We start from the raw sequence: 14,040 nt of genomic DNA on the forward strand, positions 1-14,040 counted from the left end.
TTTTATCACTAGGCCTAAAATTAAAAAATATTTATACTCTTTCACCTTTCTAGAATACTATATATTCTTTTTATAAAGATTTTTTAAATTGAATCACTGTGAAGTAAATCCTTACAAAGCTGTTCACGGATAAGTTTCAGTCATACAGTTTTCGAAGATCCATCCCTCCATCAGTGTAATTTTCCAGACCAGTATCCCCAGTTTTCCCTCCCATACTCACCCCCAGCCTGCCTCTATGGCAGGCACTTTTTTTCCTGTGTGCCCCCCCCCACACACCCCATTTTGGGCATTGTGGTTTGCAAAACATACTCCAAGGTTTTGTATATCCCATTACCTACCTTTAACACTCAGTTCTTGTCCAAAGTGACCATTTCCAGCTATTATTGTTATTCTGGCCCCTTTCTGTCTTACCTACCCTCTACCCCCACTACACACACTTGTGGTTGATTCCAACCATTGACCAGTCCTCTTGGCACCTGTTTTCCCTGGCCATGGATATTAGTCTTCTAATATTTATATATATTTTTATATACCACAAATGAATGCAGTCAAAGATATATTCTTGTATTTTCAACTTCTAACTTCATTTAAAAATTTTTATTTATTTATTTATTTTTTGCTTTTTGTGTCATACCTGGCAATGCACAGGGGTCACCCCTGGTTCTGCACTCAGGAATTACCCCTGGCAGTGCTAAAGGGACCATATAGGATGCTGGGAATCGAACCCAGGTTGGCCGAGTGCAAGGCAAACACCCTACTCGCTATGCTATCGCTCCAGCCCCTTAAAATCTTTTTATGAGTAGCATATAGTTTTGTTTTTTAAATCTTGCTTGACTTGATTTTAATTTTATTGCTTAGTCACATTTTGTTATATAATGGCTAATCTATTTAACTTTGTTTCTACCACTTCATTTTTCATTTTATTCTTCTATTTTAACAGTCATGATTACACTCTTTCAAATTATTCTAATATTTAGTATTCCATTTCCATCTTCATTTACAAATGTTTTATCAATATTTAGTAGTTCTTAGATATTGTACATTTCAACCCAGACGAGTCATTCTATCTTTTTTTTTTTTGGTTTTTGGGTCATACCTGGCGATGCACAGGGGTTACTCCTGGCTCTGCACTCAGGAATTACTCCTGGCAGTGCTCAGGGGACCATATGGGATACTGGGATTTGAACCCCGGTCGGCCGCGTGCAAGGCAAACGCCCTACCCGCTATGCTATCACTTCAGCCCCTGTCATTCTATCTTTTTTCCACTAGCTTTCCCCAATTATTCTTGAATTCACAGCAATATTTGCTAACTCCATCATTTCGCTGAGTTATCATGCATCTTATTCTACACATATTCAAAACCTCATTTTTACCTATTTGAATAGTCTATTTGTACTGATATAGTCACTTTTTTGTTTTCACTTCTCTTTCTGTTGTCTGTCTGATATTATAGTCCTTTTCCTTAAAGAGCTTCCCTTAGTATTTCAGTGCATCTTTTGGTATTCAATTCTCTTGAGATTTGACTTGATAATATCTTCATGTGGACTTTTTATGGGATACTGTTCATACATTCATAGAAATACATATAAGTTGAGAATGTATTAGTTGCTTGGCTCATGCCTGAAGCACTTTTGATTTGTGGGGAGATGCATGTAAGACCAGATATTGAGCTCAGGAATTGAAGGTCATATCCTCAACTACTTAAATTGGGAATTTTTTTTTCTTTTTGGGTCACACCTGGCGATGCTCAGGGGTTACTCCTGGCTCTGCACTCAGGAATTACTCCTGCCGGTGCTCAGGGTACCATATGAGATGCTGGGAATTGAACCTGGGTCGGCCACGTGCAAGGCAAACGCCCTACGCACTCCAGCCCAAAATGAGATTTCTTAAATCAGAGTTTTCAGATGCCACCCCTGTGTTCTATCTAGCTCACATAACTTGTAATGTAACAAAAACAGTTGTATTCCCATTATTTTTATCTTTCATTTTCAGCAGTCAATGCAACAATGTACTATTTTCTTTAACCTGCTTCCAACTTTCACAAAACTGTCATACTAGGCTGATAGCTTTAAAAAGTTTCAGAAAATTCTGTGTTTTTCTTGTTTGGAGGCCCATCCAGTGACACACAGGGTATTCCTGACTCTGAATTCAGGAGTCACTCCTGGTGGGCTTGAGGGACCAGATGGGGTGCAGGGATTGAACCCCAGTCGGCCGCATGTAAGGCAAACATCTTGCCCACTGTACTATCACACCAGTCCCCAAACCCTGTTTTCAAATCTTTCTACCCTATTTCCTCATTTTAGGAGCTGCAAACATATGTAATACATACCTTTTTACCAAATCTCACACATCTAACCATCTTTTCTGTTGTTGTCTCTTACTTTTTCTGTCTCTGCCTGATAACATCAACTATCAAGATCATTCCAAACCAAGTTTTGGTTTTTCTTTCTTTGGTTTTTGATTATGTGATGCTACCTTTTGATAGCTCTGTCTTTTAGGCTCATGATGGCGATGGATATAAGACATTAGAAGCTTCAGATATTAGCTGGCCTCAAAGAAGGTACAAATTTTCTTATGCTGAGGTGCTACTGTTGTTTGAACATTATAATGATCAATTATACTAAGGGAAAATGGTGCATAGCCTTGGTAAGGTTTAACCTATTTGTATTGCCACGGCATCCACAGTTCTCAAACAAGACCTGTTTGTATATTCTATAGGACCATTAAATCAGTGATGGTAAAACCCATGTGTACCATTTAAGTCTTTTAAGTTCAAACCTCTACTCTTTTTTTAATTTTTTTTTGCTTATGATTTTATTCTAACCAGCAGAAGCTGAGTATTTGGCAAAAAATCCGACAGGAAAAAAAGGCATATGCTTGAGGCATCCCAATGGCAAAAGCTGATTTCTATCCCTACCCTGCCATCAGTTGCTACCAAATAGATTTGCTCTGCATCCATAATTAGAAGTCTCCATGACAAAAGCAACTACAAAAGTCAACTGCCTTCAAACACAAACTTGTATTGTTTGGCTACTCTGTTGCTTTAGACAAGAATTCTAATGTACTGCTAGTGAGTCCATCCTGCTGGGAAATACACTCTGTTTGTGCTTCTTTACACAGTGCTAATATTTTTTTTTTTTTTTTTTGCTTTTTGGGTCACACCCAGCGATGCTCAGGGGTTACTCCTGGCTTTGCACTCAGGAATTACTCCTGGCGGTGCTTGGGGGACCATATGGGATGCCGGGGATCGAACCCAGGTCGGCCGCGTGCAAGGCGAACGCCCTACCCGCTGTGCTATCGCTCCGGCCCCCACAGTGCTAATATTAATGTCACATAAACAACAAAACTAAAATCACTTTCCTTCTAATTTACCTATTTTAGTTGAAGATTTATCACACCCTCAGCATAAAATTGATGAACATATAGTTTAAAATCAAAACATAAACTGTTCATTCACTTTTTCAAGAACAGTGTGTGTGTGTGTTCCCCTCTCTGTACCAGGAAGAAAAGTATAAATCTTCATTAATAAATACCACTGTATCACTGGAGGCAATAAGATGAGATTGCACAACAAATCTATATAATAAATATAACAACATAATAGATAACAACCCTTGTTTGTCATATATTTTGTCTTTTTTTCACAATTTATTTTCCAATACAATAGCTATGCTACAATTTATAGTGATATACTTGGACTGGAGAGATAATACAGTGGGCAATGAGCTTGCCTTGCACATAGCAAACAGGGTTTGATTCCTGGCACTTCGTAGGGTCCCCTGAGCCCTATCAGGTATGATCCTTAAGTACAAGACCAGGAGTAAGCTCTGAGCACTGCTGGATATTCTCCACCAAAAGACAAGTTAGTAATATTCAATATGACTCAACAGAGATTCCCCAATTTACCTTCTACCCACTTTTTATTCAATCTAATAAATGCACAGTAATAAATGCCACATTTCAAAAAGAACTGGTCTGTCAAAAGGCAGTTTAAGAAGAATCATCCGGTACAGTTGGGACAACAAATGAAAGCCAACAATTGTAAGATGTGTAACTCCATGAAATTTCATAAAGAAAAAGAAAAAAAACTGAAGATGAGGTGTCTAGAAGGGTTCTAAGGTAAAAGTTTCTTTTGTAGTCAAAGATAAATGAAAAATAAACTACCTTACAGATTAAAAACAGAAAATAGGGGCTGGAGAGATAGCACAGCGGGTAGGGCATTTGCCTTGCACGCGGCCGACCCGGGTTCGATTCCCAGCATCCCATATGATCCCCTGAGCACGGCCAGGGGTAATTCCTGAGTGCAGAGCCAGGAGTAACCCCTGTGCATCGCCAGGTGTGACCCAAAAAAGCAAAAAAAAATAAATAAATAAATTAAAAAAATAAAAACAGAAAATATACTCGCTTGTTTCAATCACAGTCAGGATTACGTTACCAAAAGAGAAGTACTTATATCTTCTAAAAGTTGAAGTACAAGACATCATTCATGCAGATTTATAGACGTAAATAACAATACCTATAAGGTCCTTTAAAAAAATTCAAGCAGAAAATTAATGTAAGTTAGATGACATTCTAAAGTTTACATAAGAAAACTCAAAATTCTGAAATAATTCAGCTTCAGGGGCCGGAGTGATAGCACAGCAGGTAGGGTGTTTGCCTTGCACGCTTTTTTTTTCCATCTTCCTCTGCTTTTCTTTTTAAAAATTGCATTCTAAGTCTCTTGAGCCTGAATCTATAGGCCATATAATCCACACTTCTTGAAATCAACTCATTAGTCTAACCAATGAAAACGGAACAGCATATGACCTGGGTTCAATCCTCAGCATCCCATGTGGTCCCTCAAACACCACCAGGAGTAATTCCTGAGTGCAGAGCCAGGAGTAACCCCTGAGCAATGCTGGGTGTGACCCAAAAAGCAAAAAAAAAAGAAGCAGAATAAGAATTCAGCTTTAGTCTACCAGCAACTTGAAGAAAAACACTGATTTCAGAGGATTAAAAAAACTGAATCTAAGATTCTATTCAACATTTTATTTACTGAATGAACACTGTAATAAGTACCTGGAATATGGTCTAACACAACAGCAAACAATATGTCTATGGCCATTTATACACATACGCACACTTTGGATAAGTACCTATTCAGGTCTTTGGATCTGAATAGGCAAACAATAATCCAGGCATTGATAGTCTAGTAATACAACAGGCAGAATGATGGGCCCCAGAGATGTGCATGTTCTAAATCCAGGAAGCTATTAATATGTGCAAAAGGAACTTAGAAATGATTACATCAATAACTTTTAAACAGAAGAATCATCCTGGTTGGCCCAATATCATTAAGAGAAACTTAAAAATGGAAGATAGAAGGAAAAGAGAGACTAGAGGTGGGGGGTAGTGGGTGGGGGGAATATAGTTACAAAAGAGGTGTAGAAATTTAACATTGTTGGTCTTGAAAATGGAAGAAGCCAGCCAGACTATCAGAGTTAGGGGGCTGCTAAAATATGGAAAAGAAAAGAAAAATATAGTTTCCTTTAAAGTTCTTAGCAAGATAAGGATCCTGGATGAAACAACACATACTGAACACCCCCTTTCTTTCTTGACCTCGCCCCGCCTCCCTGTAGCTCTCCCAGTCAGGAGTGAGCCTTAGGCACAGAACCAGGAGTAAGCCCCGAGCACCGCTGGTGTGCACTCCTCCCCAAAAATAAAAAACAAAGATCAAGCCAACAACTTTGAAATTTTAGCCAAATAAGTTTGCCCTACAAATGGGATGAAATGCAGAAGGCAACCAATCTTGATTAAGAAAATACTAACACACAAGACTTAATCTCTTATACAAGGGCTTAATGGCTCCATACAATAATTCTTATTAACTTTCTTCTAAGAAAACATTTTTGATCATTCTTTTAGCAAGTCTCTTATAACAATATGAAATAAATTATTGAGGGCCTGCTGCAGGGGCAGGCTTAAGGGGAGGTTGGGAAAATTGGAAATAATGGTGGTAGGAAGTGCAATGGTGGTGGGACTGGTGTTGGAATACTGGATGTCTATAATAAATCATGAACAACTTAATAAAATACAGTGTTTATATAATAAAGTGTGAAGGAAAAATAAAATTAAAAAAAAAAACTTCAATACCCCTATTGCAGACCACAACACCCAAAAGGAGAGAGAGAGAGAACAAATTGGAATGCCCTGCCACAAAGGAGTGGTGGGGTGGGGGGATGGGATTGGGGGGTGAGAGGGATACTGGGTTCATTGGTGGTGGAGAATGGACACTGGTGGAGGGATGGGCTCCTGAACACTGCATGAGGGAAAAACAAGCACCAAATGTTTCAATTTGTAACTGTACCCTCACTGTGACTCACTAATTAAAAAAAAAAAAGACTTTGTCCTACTGTACCGTACAATATTATGTTCTGTTGATTAAGCCACTTATTTTGTGGTAAGCTATTGATAAGAACTAAATATAAATGAGGTAAAAAACACAAATAAGTCAGGTTATAATAAATACTTATAAGAAAAATAAGTCAGAACAAGGAAGAATTCAAGCAATTTATGCCTGGGTCATGTATATATGATTTCACACAGCTTGACCAAGAATGGCCTTTTTTGAAGTGACTGAGCTTAGGTTATAACTTGACATTAGGAAGGAGTGGTACAGTTACCAAGAAAGTCATTAAAGAGATTGTTATGGCAAATGACTATAAATAAAACAGTAAATACAGCAATATAAAAATGACCCTGAAAATTAAGTATATTCATAGTTTCAGTATTAAATCAAATTATTATTTTACTATAGGAATCTGAATTCAGGTTCTGCACTGCAGTGCACTGATGTCCCGTTGTTCATTGATCTGCTTGAGCGGGCACCAGTAACGTCTCCATTGTGAGACTTCTTGTTACTGTTTCTACCTATATAAACCTAAATTTTGTATTGGGACTGTGGTTTAGAGCACTTGACTTGCATGTGTGAAGAAGGCCTGTGTTCACTTCCCGCCACTGCCCCTTCTCAAAAAATTAAAATGAAAAAATAAAAACACCTAATCTTATTAAAATATTTATTACTATAGTAGTGGCCAAAATATTCTGACAAATGGACTTAAACCCTCAACTTTTGTTTTAAATTATTTTTCAAGCTAAAGTAGCAACATAATATATAACAAGTTAAAAACAGAACTTGATAGCTAGAATTAAACAGTTCAAGCATTTTCACTTTTTGGTACTCACAAATTAAAAACAGAAACAAGCATGAACTTTAACTCCAAGTTCCCTTATCAAATCTCCAAGGCAGATAAAAAATCATGTCCTCTATTTTGCTTCTTCCTTTGTACCTTCAATACAATAGAGAGGATCAAAGCTAAAGATTAGTTCTTTGCAAAAGTCTAATAAAATGTCTGATAAACCTCTGGTGATACTGATTAAAAAAGTCACAAACTATGTTTGGGAATGAAAAAAGGATTATGTATATAAAGAGGAATATTACAACAAAGATTCAAAACATTTAAAAAGAAAAGGGTACCAAATAAACTTATGTCTAACTAAAATTTAAATAAAATAAGAAGGTACCTATAAAATTAAACCCTATTTCAAGAACAAAATCTGAATAGTCCTATGATCATCACAGACATTGACTTAATTGTTAAAAAAAGCCTTCGCTCAAACAAAGTTCATTCCCAGAAAACCTTCAGGAAAAGTCCTATTAAGCATTCAAGGAAAGGATAAAAATCTATCATAAAATATAAAAAGAATATTCAACCAAATTATTTTTAAAGCTAAAATAAACTTTTTAATAGACAAATAAGCAATTTTTATTCATTAACACAATCATAAAAATCCTTACATTATATATTATATCCTATCCTATATACTGTTAAACAAAATCCAAGAAAGCTTATCTATAAAATACCTGTATCAATTATAGTTACTGGTGGAATTTTGAAAATTTCCCTTGAAGAGCAAAGAGAAAAGAGATGCCTGCTATCATCATTTCATTTCAAAACTGTGCTAACAGGCAGCTAATGAATAAAGATGAAGTGACCAAAGATAAAAAATTAAAAAAAATCACAGATGATTGTATTAAAAATTCCAAACCCATTTTTATGTAAATTATAATTAGTAAATCAGTAAGGCTACTAGATTCAAGCTCAAAGGTTACCAGTATCAGAGTGAAAAATGAACTAAAAATATAACTTACAGCAACAAGTGGTACTTAAGATTAAATAAGGAAAATGTACAAGAACAGAACTCTGGGGAGACTATAAGGTCAAAAATCTCAGACAGTCAACATTAAAATATTCTAAACCTATAAACGCATGTTTGATATGGATCAACCTAATAAAAATGTGGGGAAAAAATCACACTTGTGGAAAAGACTGAATGCAGTGCCTATCAAATCCCCCCTTTTTTTCGCTTTTTGGGTCACACCTGGCGATGCATAGGTGTTACTCCTGGCTCTGTACTCAGGAATTACTCCTGGCCATGCTCAGGGGACCATATGGGATGCTGGGAATCGAACCCAGGTCGGCCGCATGCAAGGCAAACGCCCTACCCGCTGTGCTATCGCTCCAGCCCCAAACTCCCAAAATTTTTAATTGGAGCAATTAACAAGATAACTGGAAAATTCAATTCAAAGTATACAGAGCTGAGAAAACTACTGGAGAATAAGGTAGAAAGATCTGCCTTATTATGAAAGTATGAAAATGATGTAAAGGATACACAAAATGGATCAATAGTACAGAATAAAGAAATCAAATGGAACATCAAAGACAGGTATGTGACTTGAGGTTGAATTGGTGATCTGTGGGGGAAATGAGCTTTTGATGGTGCTAAGAAAAATAATTATACATCAAGGTAAGTCAAATCCTTACATTGTACACAAGCAAAAAACCTACCCAAACAGATTAAGGTCCTCAAGAAAGTTAAAACCAGTTTTTATAACATAATAAAGATCATCTTAATGTTCCTTAGTAGAGAAAGTTCCTATCAATCACATTTCACTGGTATAACTGATATACAACATTGTGTAGCATTAAGGCATTCAATATGATATATTTACCAGACAAATAATAACCAAAGAAAATTTAGTTAACAACCTTCATCTCAAATTTTCTAATATTTCTGCATAAGTAAGACCCACTATCTTTGGCTTTTTGTTTTCAGACCACACCCAGATCTCCTCAGGGCACACTCCTTGCTCTGTGCTCAGGGATTACTCCTGGTGGGACTTGAGGACATTATGTGGTACCAAAGGACAAATCCAGGTTGGCCACATGCAAGGCAAACATCTTATCCTCTGCACTATCACTCTGGACCCTTAGAATTTTGTTTTTTTAAAGACTCGTCATTGGTTTATATTGCTACTGGATTTCAGGAGCACAGATTAATACCTCTACTTGTGTAAGGGATTCACAATGCCCACGAAGTTCCAGTGCCATCCCACCACTGAAACATCCTCACCTACTGCACTTGCATTTTGTTTGTTTGGTTTTTTTTGCTTTTTTGGGTCACACCCGGCGATGCTCAGGGGTTACTCCTGGTTTTGCACTCAGGAATCATTCCTGGTGGTGCTTGGGAGACCATATGAGATGCTGGGAATCAAACCCGGGTCAGCCACGTGCAAGGCAAATGCCCTACCTGCGGTGCTATCACAACAGCCCCTGCACTTGCATTTTAATCAATATCCCTTTACCTCGGGTAAACCCTGGCATTTTCACCAAGTCTAAAAGTTAAGTTTTATTTTCAGCCAATTTGGTTATTTATATACCATATATAAAAAAACCCATTATCTTTCACTTATTTTGTTTAGCATAATCATCTCAAATCTCACCCATTTTGTCCCCAAAGGCACCTTTAAAATGGCAGAGTACCACTGAGTATACATATATATCCAGGCTCTTTACCTACTTTTCAATCTGATGGATATTTGTACTGATTCTTCCATATTTTGCCTATTTTTAAAAAATAACATTGTGATCTGAACACAGAAGTACAAATAATTTTCAAATTATTTTTATATTTTTCAAATAAATCCTTATGAGCAGCACTGATAAATCATACGGTATTTCCATAAAATAAAAAAGACAGACACAGGCATAAACCCTGAGCACCACCAGAAGTGCCCCAAAACAAAGATAACCTCTATACTGTAGAAGCTGCATCAATTTACATTTTCATCAACAGTATTACCTGGGTTCCTCTTTCTCCCCATACTTGCCAATACCTGTTAGATATATGCTGTTCTCACAGGCATGAAGTGACAGTTCATTATAGTTTGGCTTGCGCTTCCCTTGATACATAAATAAGCATTTTTTCATATGTCTATGGTCACCTGTACACATATACACACTTTTGATACATAAATAAGCATTTTTTCATGTCTATGTCCATTTATATACATACAACCCACTTTGTATAAGTGCCTACTCAGGTCTTTGGATCACTTTTTTTTTTTTTTTTGCTTTCTGGGTTATACCCGGTGATGCACAGGGCTTACTCCTGGCTTTGCACCCAAGAATTAGTCCTGGCAATGCTCAGGGGACCATATGGGGTGCTGGGAATCAAACCCGGGTTGGCTGCATGCAAGGCAAACGCCCTACCCGCTGTGCTATTGCTCCAGCCCCACTTTGGATCATTTTTTAAAAATTAGGTTGCTTGACTTTTTTGTTGTGGTGTTGTATACTCTTTATATATCCTAGATATCCAGCCATTGTCATGCATATATAATATACAAAATATTTTTCCTAATTCTCTATTTCTAAGATGCCCTTTTGGTTTTTGTGGTTCCTTTTCAGTATCAAAACTTTTTAATTTGATATAAACCTAACTGTTTAATCTTGCTTTACTTTCCTTGCTAATGAAGCTAGAGTCCTCAAAATACATTTTATGTCAGGCTACTAGAATTATCATCTATACTGTCTTCTATGTACTTGATGGGTTGGGGTCTTTCAAAGACAATATACAATGTCTTTGATCCTTTTTGAGTTAATTTTTTATGCATAGTATTAAATAGTGATTGAGACTTTAGAGTTCCTTCCCCAACTTTCAATTCTAGTATCTTGGTTCCTTTACCGAACATTAGATGTCCATATACTTATGAGTCTACTTCTAGACTATTCTCTTCCTGGTCTTTGTCATTTTATTTCAACATTTTATGTTTGAATTATTATTTCTTTTTGTAATATAGCTTATTTCTGGACCCTGTTGTTGGTGGCTGCCTTCAGGTGCGCCTGGAACTGAGCTACGTGAACTCCAACCTGCAGATGTTCAAGGAAGAGCTGGAGGGACTCAACATTTCCTGGGCGTCTATCAGAGCACAGAGTATATGAGTCCACGGTGGCTGCAGCTCATGGCCCTTTCCCAGAACATGCTGCATGGGGGGAGGCACAGATGGAGCCCTCGTGGGGTTCAGCCCCCACTGGGGAACGGGGGTGCTCCTGGGGAGGGCCTGAGCCTGGGCAAGAGTTCATGGGGGTTTCATGGGACGTGTCTACAGATGGGAATGGAAGCATTTCTTTTTTCTTTAATTTTTAAAATTTTATTTTCATTTATATGATCTGAAGAGAAACCAGAGTATGGAGTGATAGCACAGCTGGTAGGGCTTGCACGCAGCCTACCCGGGTTTGATTCTTTTGTCCCTCTCGGAGAGCCCTGCAAGCTACCGAGAGTATCACACCCGCATAGCAGAGCCTGACAAGCTACCTGTGGCATATTCAATATGCCAAAAACAATAAGTCTCATAATGGACACATTACTGGTGCCCGCTTGAGCAAATTGATGAACAATGGGACGACAGTGCTACAGTGCAATACATCTTGAAGTTGGAGAATGTTATCTCCACATATTTATTCTTTTCTTTTAGAAATGTGCTATTTGTGACTTTTTATGGTTCTATACACATTTTAGAATTGACCTATAGAACTGTCAAATAATTACTATGCTTTATATATTACATCCCCAGAATTCATTTACACAGTTTAACCACGTTCGCCCCTTTCACACACACACACACACACACACACACACACACACACACACACACACAGATTTCTTAAGCAAAATATATTGCAAGTGTTTAAAAAAAAAGTGTTAAAAAAAAGAACACAAAATCTAAGAAAATTAACATTATGTCCTAGGTTCTGCACACAGCACCAACAAAAACAAAATTAATATTATTCAAATATAATAGGAAATTAAACCACAGTGGGAGAAGGTACTTTCTCTACATGTAACTACTAACAGCCAAGCCCCTACTATAAGATCTAAAAAAACCTAAAGGCAGAGTGGGAAGATAGTATTAAAGGTCAAATGCTTGCTTCACAAGCACCACAGGAGGTACCCCAGCCACAGCTAGGAGTGATGCTGCAGAGCAGAAGTAGCTGCTTCTGGGTGTAGCCTGAAAACATCCTCCCAACCCCCCAAGTCAGAAGACGGACAAGATAGCAATGTTTATAACCTGGCCCTCAAACTGCTAATAATGTTAAGGGAAGGTTCTAAGGCCTAGAGTACACAACTTAAGGCCTTTCCTTGCACACAGCTACAACCACAAACCGGGTTCAAATCCTAGATATAACATAAGGTTCCCAGAACGCTGCAGGCATAACTGTACCAGGAGTGACCCTTGAGCACAAATGGGTGTGGCACCCCTCCACCCCTCAAAAAGAAAGGTTCTAAATCTTTTTTTTTTCATTTTGGGTCACACCCGATGATGCACAGGGGTTATTCCTGGCTCTGCACTCAGAAATCACCCCTGGCGGTGCTCAGGGGACCATATGGGATGCTGGGAATCGAGCCCGGGTCGGCCGTGTGCAAGGAAAACGCCCTACCCGCTGTGCTATTGCTCCAGCCCAAGGTTCTCAATCTTATTGGTAGTCAATAATTGATACTGTTTTATTGTATACTCAAAAGAACCCAAGTCTGATAAAATTAAAGATAGATGGGAACGCACAATAACAGCAGCTCTCATACTGCTGTGAAGTGTAACCTGGTACAATCAATTGAATATTTCCTCCTAGCTACTATAGGTGAAGATGTATAGATTCCATAAGTCAGCAATTTTACATGCATGATGTACTCTAAAAAACTAATATACAATATACACCAAGCCATGGGGATAATAATAATAATAATAATAAAAACACAGTACTTTACATGACAAAGTATTTTATTTTTTGTTTTGTCTTTTTTTGGCGGGGGGAGGGTTCACATTTAGCAGTGCTCAGGGCTTACTTCTGGCTCTTTAGCTGCACAAGGATCAATCCTGGCAGAGTTCGAAGGACCATGTGCATGTTAGAAGATGGAGCCCAGGCCACTGTATATATAAGACAAGTGACCTGCCTTCTGTCCAATTTACTAGGGTATTTTACTATTAGGATACTTATCACATAAATATTGTCAAGTGAGCTAATATCTGAATTGTCTACAATTCATACTCACTTTGAGTTCTAGTTCCTAAAGCCAGGGATACTCATACACCACTCAACCTGTACCCCTGCCCTCCAAAAAGGTAAATATATTTTTTAGAAGAACCAGAGATGCTGATATTTACGTAAGTGAAAAAAAGATAATTGTGCGTCAAAGCATCATAGCAAACCACTTGAGGAAATACCTACAATTACTTTTTAAAAAAGTAATGATAGGGGATTGGAGAGATAGTAGTCAAGTAGTCAAGGGGGTAAGGCCCAGAAAATATTTAATTATGAAAATAGGTATGTGGTTGATTATTTTCATAAATATATTAATTCTACAATTTACGGAAAATAATTGGAAGAAAAATTTCAGCTAATCTAGCAAGTCCAGCAAATCTTAATTTTGTAGATATACACTACTGAAAGGCTGGGTACTTCTAATAAAATATTTGCAGGCTGAGGATGTGGTTCAGACTACAACTGGGGATATGCTTTCCAAGATGCTTTCAAATAATATTTCTAACATTACAGTAGTCATAGAAATTTATAGACTATTCATGAGAAAAAGTTCAAAGAATTTATTTTAAAAGGTTATAAATTTCTATCTTTGACAGATTCTACAGTTAAACTAAGGAACATA

The 14,040-nt window shown here is 37.5% G+C and overlaps 1 protein-coding gene across 1 annotated transcript in view; it reads right to left on the reverse strand.

Annotated features, from left to right (window-relative positions):
• The window catches only part of UHRF2 (ubiquitin like with PHD and ring finger domains 2), an 86,836-nt gene that overhangs the window by 32,194 nt on the left and 40,602 nt on the right, over window positions 1–14,040 (reverse strand). The gene's annotated exons all lie outside the window — the stretch shown is intronic.

Source organism: Sorex araneus, chromosome 1 (genome assembly GCF_027595985.1).
Source record: "Sorex araneus isolate mSorAra2 chromosome 1, mSorAra2.pri, whole genome shotgun sequence".
NCBI lineage: Eukaryota > Metazoa > Chordata > Mammalia > Eulipotyphla > Soricidae > Sorex > Sorex araneus.